Source organism: Vicugna pacos, chromosome 3 (assembly GCF_048564905.1).
Source record: "Vicugna pacos chromosome 3, VicPac4, whole genome shotgun sequence".
NCBI classification, from domain to species: domain Eukaryota; kingdom Metazoa; phylum Chordata; class Mammalia; order Artiodactyla; family Camelidae; genus Vicugna; species Vicugna pacos.
Genome location: NC_132989.1, coordinates 66,956,680 through 66,968,773, shown reverse-complemented (window position 1 = coordinate 66,968,773; position 12,094 = coordinate 66,956,680). Strand labels below are relative to the sequence as shown.

The 12,094-nt window shown below is 38.2% G+C and overlaps 1 long non-coding RNA gene across 1 annotated transcript; it reads left to right on the top strand.

Annotated features, from left to right (window-relative positions):
• Positions 1–2,215: 2,215 nt before the first annotated feature.
• LOC140695640 (uncharacterized) lies at positions 2,216–11,658 on the top strand. Its single transcript, XR_012071356.1, has 3 exons — positions 2,216–2,361; positions 7,508–7,568; positions 11,586–11,658. It is a non-coding gene; the product is annotated as an uncharacterized lncRNA (long non-coding RNA).
• Positions 11,659–12,094: the final 436 nt, after the last annotated feature.

The following is a 12,094-nucleotide window of genomic DNA, read 5'->3' as shown; positions in this document are numbered from 1 at the left end:
AATGGTCCAAGTTCATAATCATCAGCATAACTTTCTATTTTAATTTATATTACCCTATTTTAATTTGCTTAGTATAAATTAGATAGTAATTGACTAACATTTGCAGTTTTTCTTCACTTTTTTACCCTCCACTTTATAGTTAGACTGCCCTTAGGTCAAGTTTTGTTGCTACTTGGCACCTATGAGTTCTTAGCATTCCTTCTTAGATTTATGCTTTGAATCTGAAAAGCTTTATTAAAAAGTCTGTTTCTGCACATCGTCCCGTAAAATTTTCTTTGGATGGACTAATGCGCCAAGGTCTCAAGGAGTTTCAACTTGTTGATTTATTGGAGTTTTTGTTTGTTTTTTTTATTTTGGAGCATTTCCACTCTTCCATCTGCTCACAGAAACCTTGAAGCATCTGTGCTGGGGAGAACAGCGGTCACATGAAAGTGGAAAGCACATTTAGCTGCTTTGTTGCCACATACCGTGTGGCAAATAAAAGTCGTAGACCCTTGAGATTCCAGACCGCCAGTGATGTACAGACAGCCTGCGTTCTAATGGTCTGTATAGCAGCTGGTTACTTGAAATGCATTTCCCCATGGAAACAAGGTTAAGAGGGGCACTTAGTTTTCTAGGTTAGTTCGTAAAAGCCTATTTCACCCAGAGTATAACTAAAACTCTATAGACTGCAATGAATAAGAGCAGAATATTGTTGTAACAGTGGTAACTCTTAAGTGGTCAGAAAAGCAATACAGTTGAGTAAGAAAGAAGCTTTTAAAACATATCTTGAATGCTGATTTTCAAGGAAAAACAAATTTAACTAGATGGGAATATAGAGGAATATGCATAATGATTCCAACAGGGATAACGGAAGGACAAAAGTCACTGGTTTTCTTTGTTACATCTGTTTCCCTTTAAAATAAACAGCTTGATATAGTTTCAAAATATTCTTCAATAAGCATTATTTTTTATAACCAGGTCAAAGATGCTAAATGTTACTTTACTTAGAAAGTTTTAAGCAGTGAAAAACATCATGGCTTTCTTTTGGATAGTTGTATCAAGGCACATTTGATTTATTATTTAAAAAATTTTTTTAGATTTTACTGGGTTTTGTTTGTTTGTTTATTGTTTTTGTTATTGAGGGGAGGGAGGTAGTTAGGTTTATTTACTATTTTTTTTTAATTGGAGGTACTGGGGATTGAATCCAGGACCTCATGCATGCTAAGGAGGCACTCTATCAATTGAGCTATACCCTCCCCTCTAAGGCACGTTTGATTTAATTGAGCAGTATGACTTTAGTCTCCTTTGATCTTTCATCAGTTGAACAGATGACTGTTGACTGTTCACTGACAGGTGCTGCTCTGTGTTCTATATAGCAGCAAACAGGACAAATTCTGGTAGGTCTAAAGAGAGAAAGAAGAACATCTGCGGGAGGAATTTTCCAGTGGAAATGGGGCAAGGGAGAAAAGGTGAAGGAGGAAGGCTGTTACTGAATATGTGGATGGGAGACAGAGATTTCCTGAGAAGAAATGAATTCACCTGTGAATAGGAGCAGACAAGAGGGAGAAGTTAACCCCAGAATGCTGGACTCACTGGGGAGAAGAAAGGAAAGTAGGAAGGAGAGAACTTGGATTGGGCAGTGGTCAGCCCAAGCCATGGGGTGACCTGCCCACCCCAAAACAACTTGTGTGATCTAAGGTGAAAAGTGTGAGTAGGGACGGGGAGCCAATTTCAACACACATGAAGGGAAGGGGCCATTTTGCAAGATGGATGTTAGAAACTATAGGAAATGAAGCAAAGGGAAAAGGTAGGTGATTTGGCAGCACTTTCACTCAGATAAATTACATGCTTTCAAAGAGTAAATCGTAAGAGATAATTTGAGAAATGTCCAGAAGTTTCAATTCAGATAGATTTTTTTTCTACAATGAGAAGCTGTGTTACATTTGTTATAATGTGATAACGTGTGAGTACAAACTGTCCAGTGTATTTGGAGGGACAGAGTTGAAGAGAGCTATTAAGTAACTAGGTCCCCAGGAACACAGAGTGAATAAAGTAGGTCCCCACACAGAGTGGGTAAGAACTAGCTCACAAACTGACAACTTGCTTACCCCTTTCTCAGCGTCCTTGAATTGCATTTATTTTTATTGACATATCCTTACTTTTACTAAAAGGAGTACTTGAAGTTTGTTGTAAAGGTATTTAACGTAATGCACATTCACCCAGCGGGTTCCTACTGCTTAGACGACTCCACCACACATGATTCCCTTAAAGGATCAGAGGAGCACAGGGGTTAAGAACATGTACTTTGGACTCAGAACATCTGGATCCGAATCCTGACTCCAAGGACAGTTATTTCCTAGCTGTGTTGTGTGACTTAAGGTTAGTTGCTCAACTTGTCTGGGCCCCAAATCTTCATATGTAAAACAGCATAATAATAGCACCTAGATCATTGGGTTTCTTTGGAAATTGAATGGGTTAATGTATGTAAAGCTCTTAGAAAAACTCCTGACTCCAAGCAGTGTTAGCTTTAAAAAGCAAAACAAAACAAAATATTGCTTTAAAAAAAAATCCCTGCCCCAGTTACTTATATGAATGAAAACAATAGCAAATGTTGCTGTATGCATATTCATTTGCCTTCAGAAACATTCTAGTAAATGCTTGAGATCATGTAAATGCTTAGAAGCTGGCTCAGCTCCTTGGATTCAGCCCACCGCCAGCGCCAACTCTCAGAGTTTTGAGTCTCCATATCTGAGCCTGGTTCACTTCAGGTCCTTAACTAGGCTGTCTGTTGGTTGCACTTTGCTGTAGCAATGTTAAGAACTGCATACTTAAGTGTGCTCAGTCTTCCTATCTAAAGATGGTGATGATTTTTATCTGTTTGTGGCTATAGTTGAATTTCTTTTAAGTAGGTCCATGGAAAGGAAAAAAAAAAACCCTAGAACTTTCCCTTTCTTCTTTGGATGCTTTCCTTCTAGTAGAGTTTATCTGGAGCAAAAAATTGTCTCTCTAGCCAGATATGGCCCCATACAAGTCATACTTGGGGCATTTCCCACCTGTTTTAACTCCCAGTCAGAGCCCTGTTGCCACACACACTCCATAACCAACCTCATCCTCAGCTCTGTCTTAAGGAAAAGCTGTATTGGAACCTATCTTAAACAGGTAAACGTCAGAGGCCAAATATACAGCTTCCTATCTCTGAAAAGCCTGCCTGTCTCTTGCTCTTCTCCCATGGAAGGCCTGCCCTACTTCCTTTCTTTCTGCATTTAGATAAAATATGCCACCAATTCCAGGGGGATTTTTTGAGGAAGTGTTAACAATAATGAAGTGGATATCAGATGATATCATTCTTGGGGAAGGAGGAAAAGTGGGAAAAAATAAGCACAACAAAGTAGTGGGGGACCAAAGCCAAAAAAGGCCTGAGAGAGTGAGAAAGGGACTGATTGGGAATAGAGAGGAGAGTTAGCTGATTTTGTGGTTGGGGTCATGAGAAGCAAGTTGAATAGGGTAGGATTTAGGAAAGAAGCATCCACTGCCTGATTTAGGAAGCCAGGTAGGGAGGGTTATTAAAAAGCCTTAGTCATCAGAACATTGAGGTGACAGCATACTCAGCTAGACTGGGTGTGCAGCAGAGATATTAAGTCAATAGAGAATATGATCCAAATTGTTGGGGCAGGCACTGGCCTCTTAAGGCAATTGGGTAAAGGTCAGCACCATGGATAGTCCCAAAGGATGATTACTGCGTGGTCTCTGGAAAGAAGTAAAATGAACCCTAGATATTTGGAGATAGACTGTAGTTTATTTTTTTAGCTTTGCCCCTGAGAGCAAAGACTTCCTGTTCTATGTCAAAAAACAACAGAACATTTGTTGAGAACCTACTGTGTGCCAAGCATACTTGCTAGCACTGGAGAATGGCAAAGGAATGAGATAAAGCTCTCTGTCCTCATGAAGCTTCCTACCCCCTGGATAAATTAGAAATTTAAAGCAACAACAATAATGATAGCTAATTTTTACAGGTCAGTTACTCTGTGCCAAACACATAATACTAATCGCTATAGATAAATTATTTAATTCTCTCAACAACCTTATGCAAGGGGCATCATTACCATGATGTTATAGATGAGGAAGCTGAGGCATGCAGAATTTAAGAAACTTTAAGACACAAAGCTTACACAAGGTATAGCTAGAACATAAACCCAGACGATCTGACTCCAGTGTCCCTACTTTAAATTATCACACTATATTGTCTACCTGTCATAGTGATACAATGTAGTAAAGCCACCTGTGACAGACATATATACAAAGCACAGGAGGAACATATGGGAGATGCCTTTGAATCAAAACTGGGGTTAGGAAGAGGGAGAAATTCAGGGGAGTCATCTAGCAGAGTTGGTGTCTAACTTAAGTTGTGAAGAACAAGAGAAGTCAGTCATGGAGAAGAGCATGAAACAGAAGGCACAGCTTATCTTACAGGCCTCTTGGAGGTGTGAGGAGCCATCAATGTCCACTCCATTCCACAGATTCTGAATGGTGGATAAAGGACTCAAGACCTAAGTGAGGACCAAAGTGTGAGGTTTACCTGATTCCTTCCAAAGTACAGGACTCCCTGATGGAGGTTTGGAAAATACAGACAAAATACAGACAGAGAGAATGGGAGATGGGCCATGCTGGCTCTGCATTCCTATACCCCAGTTCAAAAAAGCATTGAGATTTCAGTGTAGTTTCTGGATGTAAGACATCAGTATTCAATAAGAAATACCTTTGATACTTAAAAATCTTCAATAAAATATTAGCAAAATAAATTCAATAATATATAAGAAAGAAAATATTTCATGACCAAGAGAGGTAATGACGTAACGATGCCAAGAACATTTTCATGAGTTTACTGGCCATTTGTATAACTTCTTTGGAAAAAAGTCTGTTCAAATCCTTTGCTCACTTTTTAAAAAAATTTTAAATTTTTATACAATTTTAAAGGCTACTTTCCATTTACAGTTATTACAAAATATTGTCTATATTTCCTTGCTGTACAATATATCCTTAAGCCTGTCTTCCACCCAGTAGTTTGTACCTCCCACTTCCTACCTGTCTAGTGCCCCTCCCCTGCCACTGGTAACCACTAGTTTGTTCTTTGCATCTGTGAGTCTGTTTCTTTTTTGTTTTATTCATTAGTTTGTTGTATTTTTTAAATTCCACATATAAGTGATGTTATACAGTATTTTTCTTTCTCTGTGTCTGACTTATTTCACTTAGCACAGTGCCCTCCAAGTCCAACCATGTTGTTGCAAATGGTAAAATTTCATTCTTTTTATGGCTGAATAGTATTCCATTGTATATATATATATATATATATATGTATATATATATATATATATACACACCACACCTTCTCTTTCCATTTATCTGTTGATGGACACTTAGGTTGCTTCTATATCTTTGTTGTTATAAATAATGCTGCTATGAACTTGGGGTGCATGTATCTTTTTGAATTAGTGTTTTCTTTTTCTTCAGATATATACCCAGGAGTGGGATTGCTGTATCATAGAGTAGTTCTATTTTCAGTTTTTTGAGGAATCTCAGAAACTATTTTCCATAGTAGCTACACCAATTTACATTCCCACCAATAGTGTACAAGGGTTCCCTTTTCTTCACATCCTCTCCAACATTTATTATTTGTGGTCTTTTTGATGATAGCCATTCTGATAGGTGTGAGGTGATATCTCATTATGGTTTTGATTTGCATGTCCCTGGTGATTACCTTTGTTCACTTTTTAATTAGGTTGTCTTTTTATTGTTCAGTTGTAAGTGTTCTTTATATATTCTGGACCCTAGATCCTTATCAAATATATAATTTTATATAATAAACAGTTGGGCTGGCCTTTGTTCCTAGTTCTTGAGAGGTAACCTCTAGACCTTCGCACTTCCCAGTGATAGCAGTGTCTTTATTATTCATTTGGGCCCCTCAAACCACGCCTGATATTTGTACTAGTGAGGTGACTCATGGTGGGCTCCTTAAACTAAAATAAACTGAATCATTTTGATAGGAACCATTGAATCAGATATGTCTATTATTGGCTTAGTGAGATTATATTCCTTTTTCAGTTACATATTCAAGTTTAGAGATACTATAAATCACATTTAAACAACAATGGTTTGTGATTGGTAAATACAGTAGAGTCACCACAGTCCCCCAAAGTAATGTTAAAGTAATTACGCAAGGAGACCATTAATGACGTGGTTCCAATACCTTAGCAGCCTACATAAGCAAACCAAAACGTAAGCATGTAAATGCCTCAAGATTAACAAACTGAAACCTAAGGAGAGCCAATCACACTCCCCCAACTAGGATTTCCCAAATAAGGCAAACACTTAAGCTATAACCGAGCAAATAATTCCCTTGCTTTGCTTCCCCTTCTTCTCTATAAAAGCCTTTCCCCTGCCTCCTGTTGGTGGAGCATTCTTAACCACTTCCAGTTTGGCCCTGCCAATTAAAATAATGTTTTGCTCAAATAAACTTAAAAAAATTTAAATATACTTCAGTTTATTTTTAACAGTTCTCCTTTAAATCTCAAAGGCAGTTCTGGTCACCTCTTAACCTTCTCAATCCGGGCAAAATTAACTCAAATTCTAAAGGCTCTTTCCATTTCTTTAATAGTTCTGGTGTATTTTTTCTCCCAATGCTTAGATGATCACATCCTGTTAAATTATAAAGAGGAAGTCTACATTAACATTATGCAGCAATTCCTTAGTACCATATGTTGTGAGAGGTAGAAGGTGCCCCCTTTTCATGTAAGTAATAAACTGGTTGGATTATAGGTATAGTCAGATTATAGGTATAAGTAGAAAGCACATATACTTGACTTTTTGTTTGCTTCTTAGACCCTTAATATTCAACAGCAATCAGTTGTCTCTATAAAAAAATGAAAACTTTTTTTTGTACGGAGAACAGAATGACTTCACTGAGTTTAGAAGGACAGCATTTTTCCACCTTGCACTGATATGTACAGTTATCCTCCTTGCCCTAAAGTGTCCTGTTTCTTTCACTTATTTGATCAACACAATGATATTGTTTTGAACAGTAAGTCTTCTGGGTACATAGGGAGAAATTTGTCAGTTTAGATACAGTAGACTGAAGATTACAATGGATTTGTGTGAATTTGCCAATACTTTGACTTTAATTCTTCCTTCCTCTCAAAGATCAATGAAGCTAAAATTTAAAAAAAATAGCAACAAACTGGCTAAAAGAAAAGCGGGCCATTCATGATTAACACTTGTGAGGGGTCACTGTAGAACTGTAACAATGCAGAGGAATTTAAATTTGTTAAAGAACCCTTTTTATGTATCAGTTATTCCTAGATAGGAGAGGATTACTGGTGATTTTTATTCTGTGCATTATCTTTGTGATACTATCTACTTTTGTTTGTTTTTATAATGAATTGACATTTTTGGTAATTTTTTAAAATTATAGCAAAATACACTGAACATGTACATTTATAATTAGAAAAATCGAGATGTTTTTCCATTTTAGAATAATTGAAACTTGGATCAGTGGAAGAATCTTTGCTGTGATCTGCATGAAGACAATTCATGTGAGTTATAGTGGAGGATACAGACACATACTACTGAGGGTATGATTTAATTGCTATGCTTTTAAAAATGAATATGAACGGATATGAAATACTGTTTCAAGTCCTTGCTAAATGACCATATGCTCTCTCACTCCCGACTTGTGTTAATCTGGGCTAGTCACCCAACCTTTAAAGGTGTCAGCTTCCTAGTCTGCAAAATAGAACAATTGTTACTTTGTTATGAGGTTTACAGCCCTCAGTAGTAGTAACATATATAGAAGATACTAAAAAAAATGGAGCTATTTTATTCTGACTGGGAAGGACCAAATGTTTTGTTCACTTACTTATGTGACAGTATAGAGTTTCATTTACTTATATTACCTAATAGAGTTTCATCCAACACTTTGAATTCTGGACACTATTTCTTCCTATATTTAATGTTTCCAAATGGTCACACCCTTTAGGTTTCCTAGACATCTTTTTTCTTCAGAGGTTCTTGACAACTGTGTTGTAAAGAAAAGAAGTTAAGATGGAACTTTAATTATATTGGAGTATTCATTCAGCAAAGATTTATGGTGATATATGTAGGTTGTGCTTTGGTCCAGTTTGCATAGAGGGGACATCAAGTTTCCAAGTGGTATTTGTCTGTTACATGGCTGCCGAGCGTCTGAGTTTTCCAACTCCTGTCTGAGGCTGGAGGGTCTGAGCATCGCCAGACCTGGAACTAGAACTGGCCTGGGCAGAGTGCTTGGACCATTCCACGAGACGATGAGGAGGCTATTGACCTTCTTGGAAAGAGGTGACAGGCACTTGTGAGAGGAAGATGAATAACAACAAAGGGTCAACCCACACACATTAATTGTATGTAAGGTACTGGTGCTAGCTGCTTAGAGAACTACAAAGGACCAGGAGAATGTCCCACCCTTCGAGGAACTTAGTCAAGATGGGCTAGGGATCAGGTACATGAATTAAATAGAGGCCAGAGTGTAAATATTAACACTACAGATCCCAGTAGGCAGCCTGTGAATACAGTTACATTGCTCTGGTGATCCAGAGGGAAGAGAACTGTGGGCTGGGGGGATCGGCAAAGCCTGCACTGAGGGGATGGAATTGGACTGATCGTAGTATTTAAACAGCCAGTGGCAACCAATGGCATGAGAACAGGAGGGTCAGGGAGTGTCTGGGTAAAGATGTCAGAAACTTTGTGAGAGGAAGCAGTGGGGTGTGAGGTGGCAGAGATGTTAGAGCATGTGGCTTTGTTTGTGTAAAAGTTATAGGACCTCAGTTTCCTCATCTTCCTGAGAGGATGGAGCTTTTGCACTTAAGACCCTCTGTGATCCTGAGTGCTGACCTGAGAATAACAACTTGCATGAAAAAAGGGGGATCCATTGGCTCAAGTAACTGAGAAGGAAGAGAGTGGACCTCGGGAGGCTTTGTTCGGACTTACTCTGCCTCCTGTCCCTCCACCTTGGAAGGCAGGTATGACGCAGCGGCTGAGACTGTGGACTCCTCTCCAGCTGCCAGGGTTCACTCTGAGCTCTTCCTCTGACTAACTGTGCCTCAGCTTTACCCTCCGACAAATGAGGGTGATGATAACAACACGTGCCTCCCGGGGTTCTTGTGTAAAACTGCTGAGGATAGTGCCTGGTGCGTGAGGAGTACTTAATAAATGTTACCCATTAGTTTTATCTCTGCTTGAATTACTCCCTCAGGCTCCAGTGACAGAGCGGCATCTTCTATACAGAGGAGAGTGGCTACTGGCCTCACACCCCATTTCTGTGATCCAGCCTTTCAGCTCAGAGCGGGGAACACTATGATTAGCTGCTCTAGAATCATGTGATGGGACCCAGAGAGGAGCCTGGGGTGGGTCAAAATAGAGTTCTAGGTAGACAGAGTGGTCCACTACCCACATCTGATCTCATGACCAGCTCCACAGAGAAGCAAAGCACATATTCTACAGCTTTGGGTGAGGACACTAAGCTACCAAAACTTAAGAGATTCATGGGAAAGTGACAGAGCCAAGAACCCACCCAAGCCTGTCACTCCACATCTCTTTTTACTCTATTTCACTGTTATTACCAAATTTGAAAATAGTTTATTTCTATAAAATAAAGGCTTCTTTCTATTTCCCCTGGAGATCTTTTCAGTATTCATGGAGGTTGCTTCATAGTCAACACAGCACCCAATATACATTTATTGGGCACCTACTGCATTCAGAGTGCTAAGCACTGTCAGGGAAATCAAAGCACAAAGATGAGTGAAACATGGCTCCTGTGCATGCAAGGTTTTTAAATGCAGTGGAAGAGATGGCACACCCAAATTTACTTGAATACAGTGTAGCTTGTGAAAAGAACAGATCAGTGGATCCCAAATTGGTTTTGTTTTGTTTTGTTTTTAACTAGAGGTTGGAAAGTAGAGAACAGCTTGAATTGTCAATTTCTTATTTTGCTAAGGATATATAGTTTTTAAACCTATTGTCAACAATAACTATCATTTATATAAAGGTGATATTTTAATTCCTAAAATAGGAAGAACAGAACTTTCAAAATAAAGGACAGGTCTTTACATTTTAATACATGCAGTCATATACAAACTTACTGCATTGTTCTTACTTTTCTCATTTCATAGAGAAACAGTGAAGTTTTTTATAAACCAATATTTAGAGAACCATGGTCTAAATGACTTCCTAAATGTTTTTCCACAAGATAACATATGGGCATATTTTGATATTTTTTGGAAATAAAAGCCTGCTAAAAATATGAGGAAATACTATTATATGTTTTATTCCATTACTCAAGCAGCACCCTGCCAGTTGCTCTAATGGGACTATTCAGTGGTCCAGGCCTCAGTGGGCATTAGCTATTTAGGATGAATTCAGAATAGTGCCACTGCTGGAACCAGATATAGCAGCTTCCTGTGGCCTGTGTCCAAACTTAACCAGAAAAGTGCCTTTGATAAAGGACTATGAAAATTTTTTTTCTTCTTCTTGACCAATGTTGACAATTTAGAATGGAAAATGCTCAAGGAATGATGCTACTATGGCCATAGCAAAATTAGCAGTAAAGTTCCCAGGTAGTTTCAATGACTGGAAACCCAGTATTTCCCAGTTTCATAGCATCTGTCCATCTGTGCCAATCCCGAGCAGCTAAAACTCTTTCCAAGTGCACTGAAGTCCACTCCATGTGACCCTGCACCAGTCTAGTTTTTTCCACACTTGATTTCAAAGCAATTTCAATATTAATTTTTATTCTTAAAAAAAAAACAGTATTCCTTGCCATTAAGACAATTGAATATATTTTAAAATTCCCATGATCCTTTAAATTTATTCCCACAGTAATCTGAAAGCTATACTAATGGCACAAGAAATAAAGCCAACAGATCATGAGCTGAAGTTCAGCTCCTTAACTCCAAAACTGTCATCATCAAAGTCAGAGTGGACATTGTCATCAGAGTTGGGGTGATTTCTCATTTTCCCTCTGATGCTATTAAAAAAAAAGTTTAAATTAGCCATGGATATTTTGTCTTCCATAAAGGCAATTTATAATCCAGCTTCCTTGTTCTCTTCTACAATTACAGTGCTTGCCAATTTGTATTTGAGATTAAAGTAACAACAAGATTGATGTGCTCTGTGAGTGAAAACTTGCTAGCTTACCAACAGGAACTAATTTTGTCATAAATAATAATCACAGCAGTAGATATCAGCAACTATAACATCGGAAGAATCATATAAATAAACTCATTGACAGTTAACTTCACACAACTCATGCAAATAAAGGCAAATAAAAGTAAATGAAAATGTGTATACAATACATTGTAAAAACTCTCCGGTTTGAGTCTTCTGAAATTTTCTCTTACCAGCCCAGGGTATATGGATTTCTAAGGTTTCCTTCTAATCTCTCTGGTTCATGTTGCCTTCTTAATAGAAACATCACAGAATTTATAGACTTAGTCAAGACCTAGAGATTGCTGCTCTATAGAGCAGCACAATTTTATAAAATAAATGTGCATTTCAGGTCTAATTTTCCCATTTGATTCCAGCACTAAAGGAGAACAGAGCTATAATTTGAACGGAATATGACTATTGAATTCAACAAGAGAAAATGAAATGTACTCCTGTGCCCAATGCCAGGCATTGTTCCTGGCTCCAAAGTCTAGCCCGGGGCAATGCCAGATGGTCCTTCCCAGGAAGCTGAGCTTGTCCCCAGCATCTGAAATCCGAATGACTCTATTCCATAGGAAATGCTTTATTGTCCATTACTATAAACTTTGTGAAAAATAAAAGAATGAGGTGACAATGGCTGAAGATTGATCAAAGGAAGGAAGCTGTTAAATAATTGAGACTTCTGCTGACTTCTTGGCATTTTGACTAAGACCAGGGACTGTGGTCCTAATAGGGTAGAATTATTATGTGGATAGAATAGTAACAGCTCACTAATGAATACATACTATGTCCCCAGCACTGTATTAAAAATGTACACACATTAATCCTTACAACAACCCTCTGAGGTCAGTGTCATTATCATCATCATCCCTACTCATAGATGTGG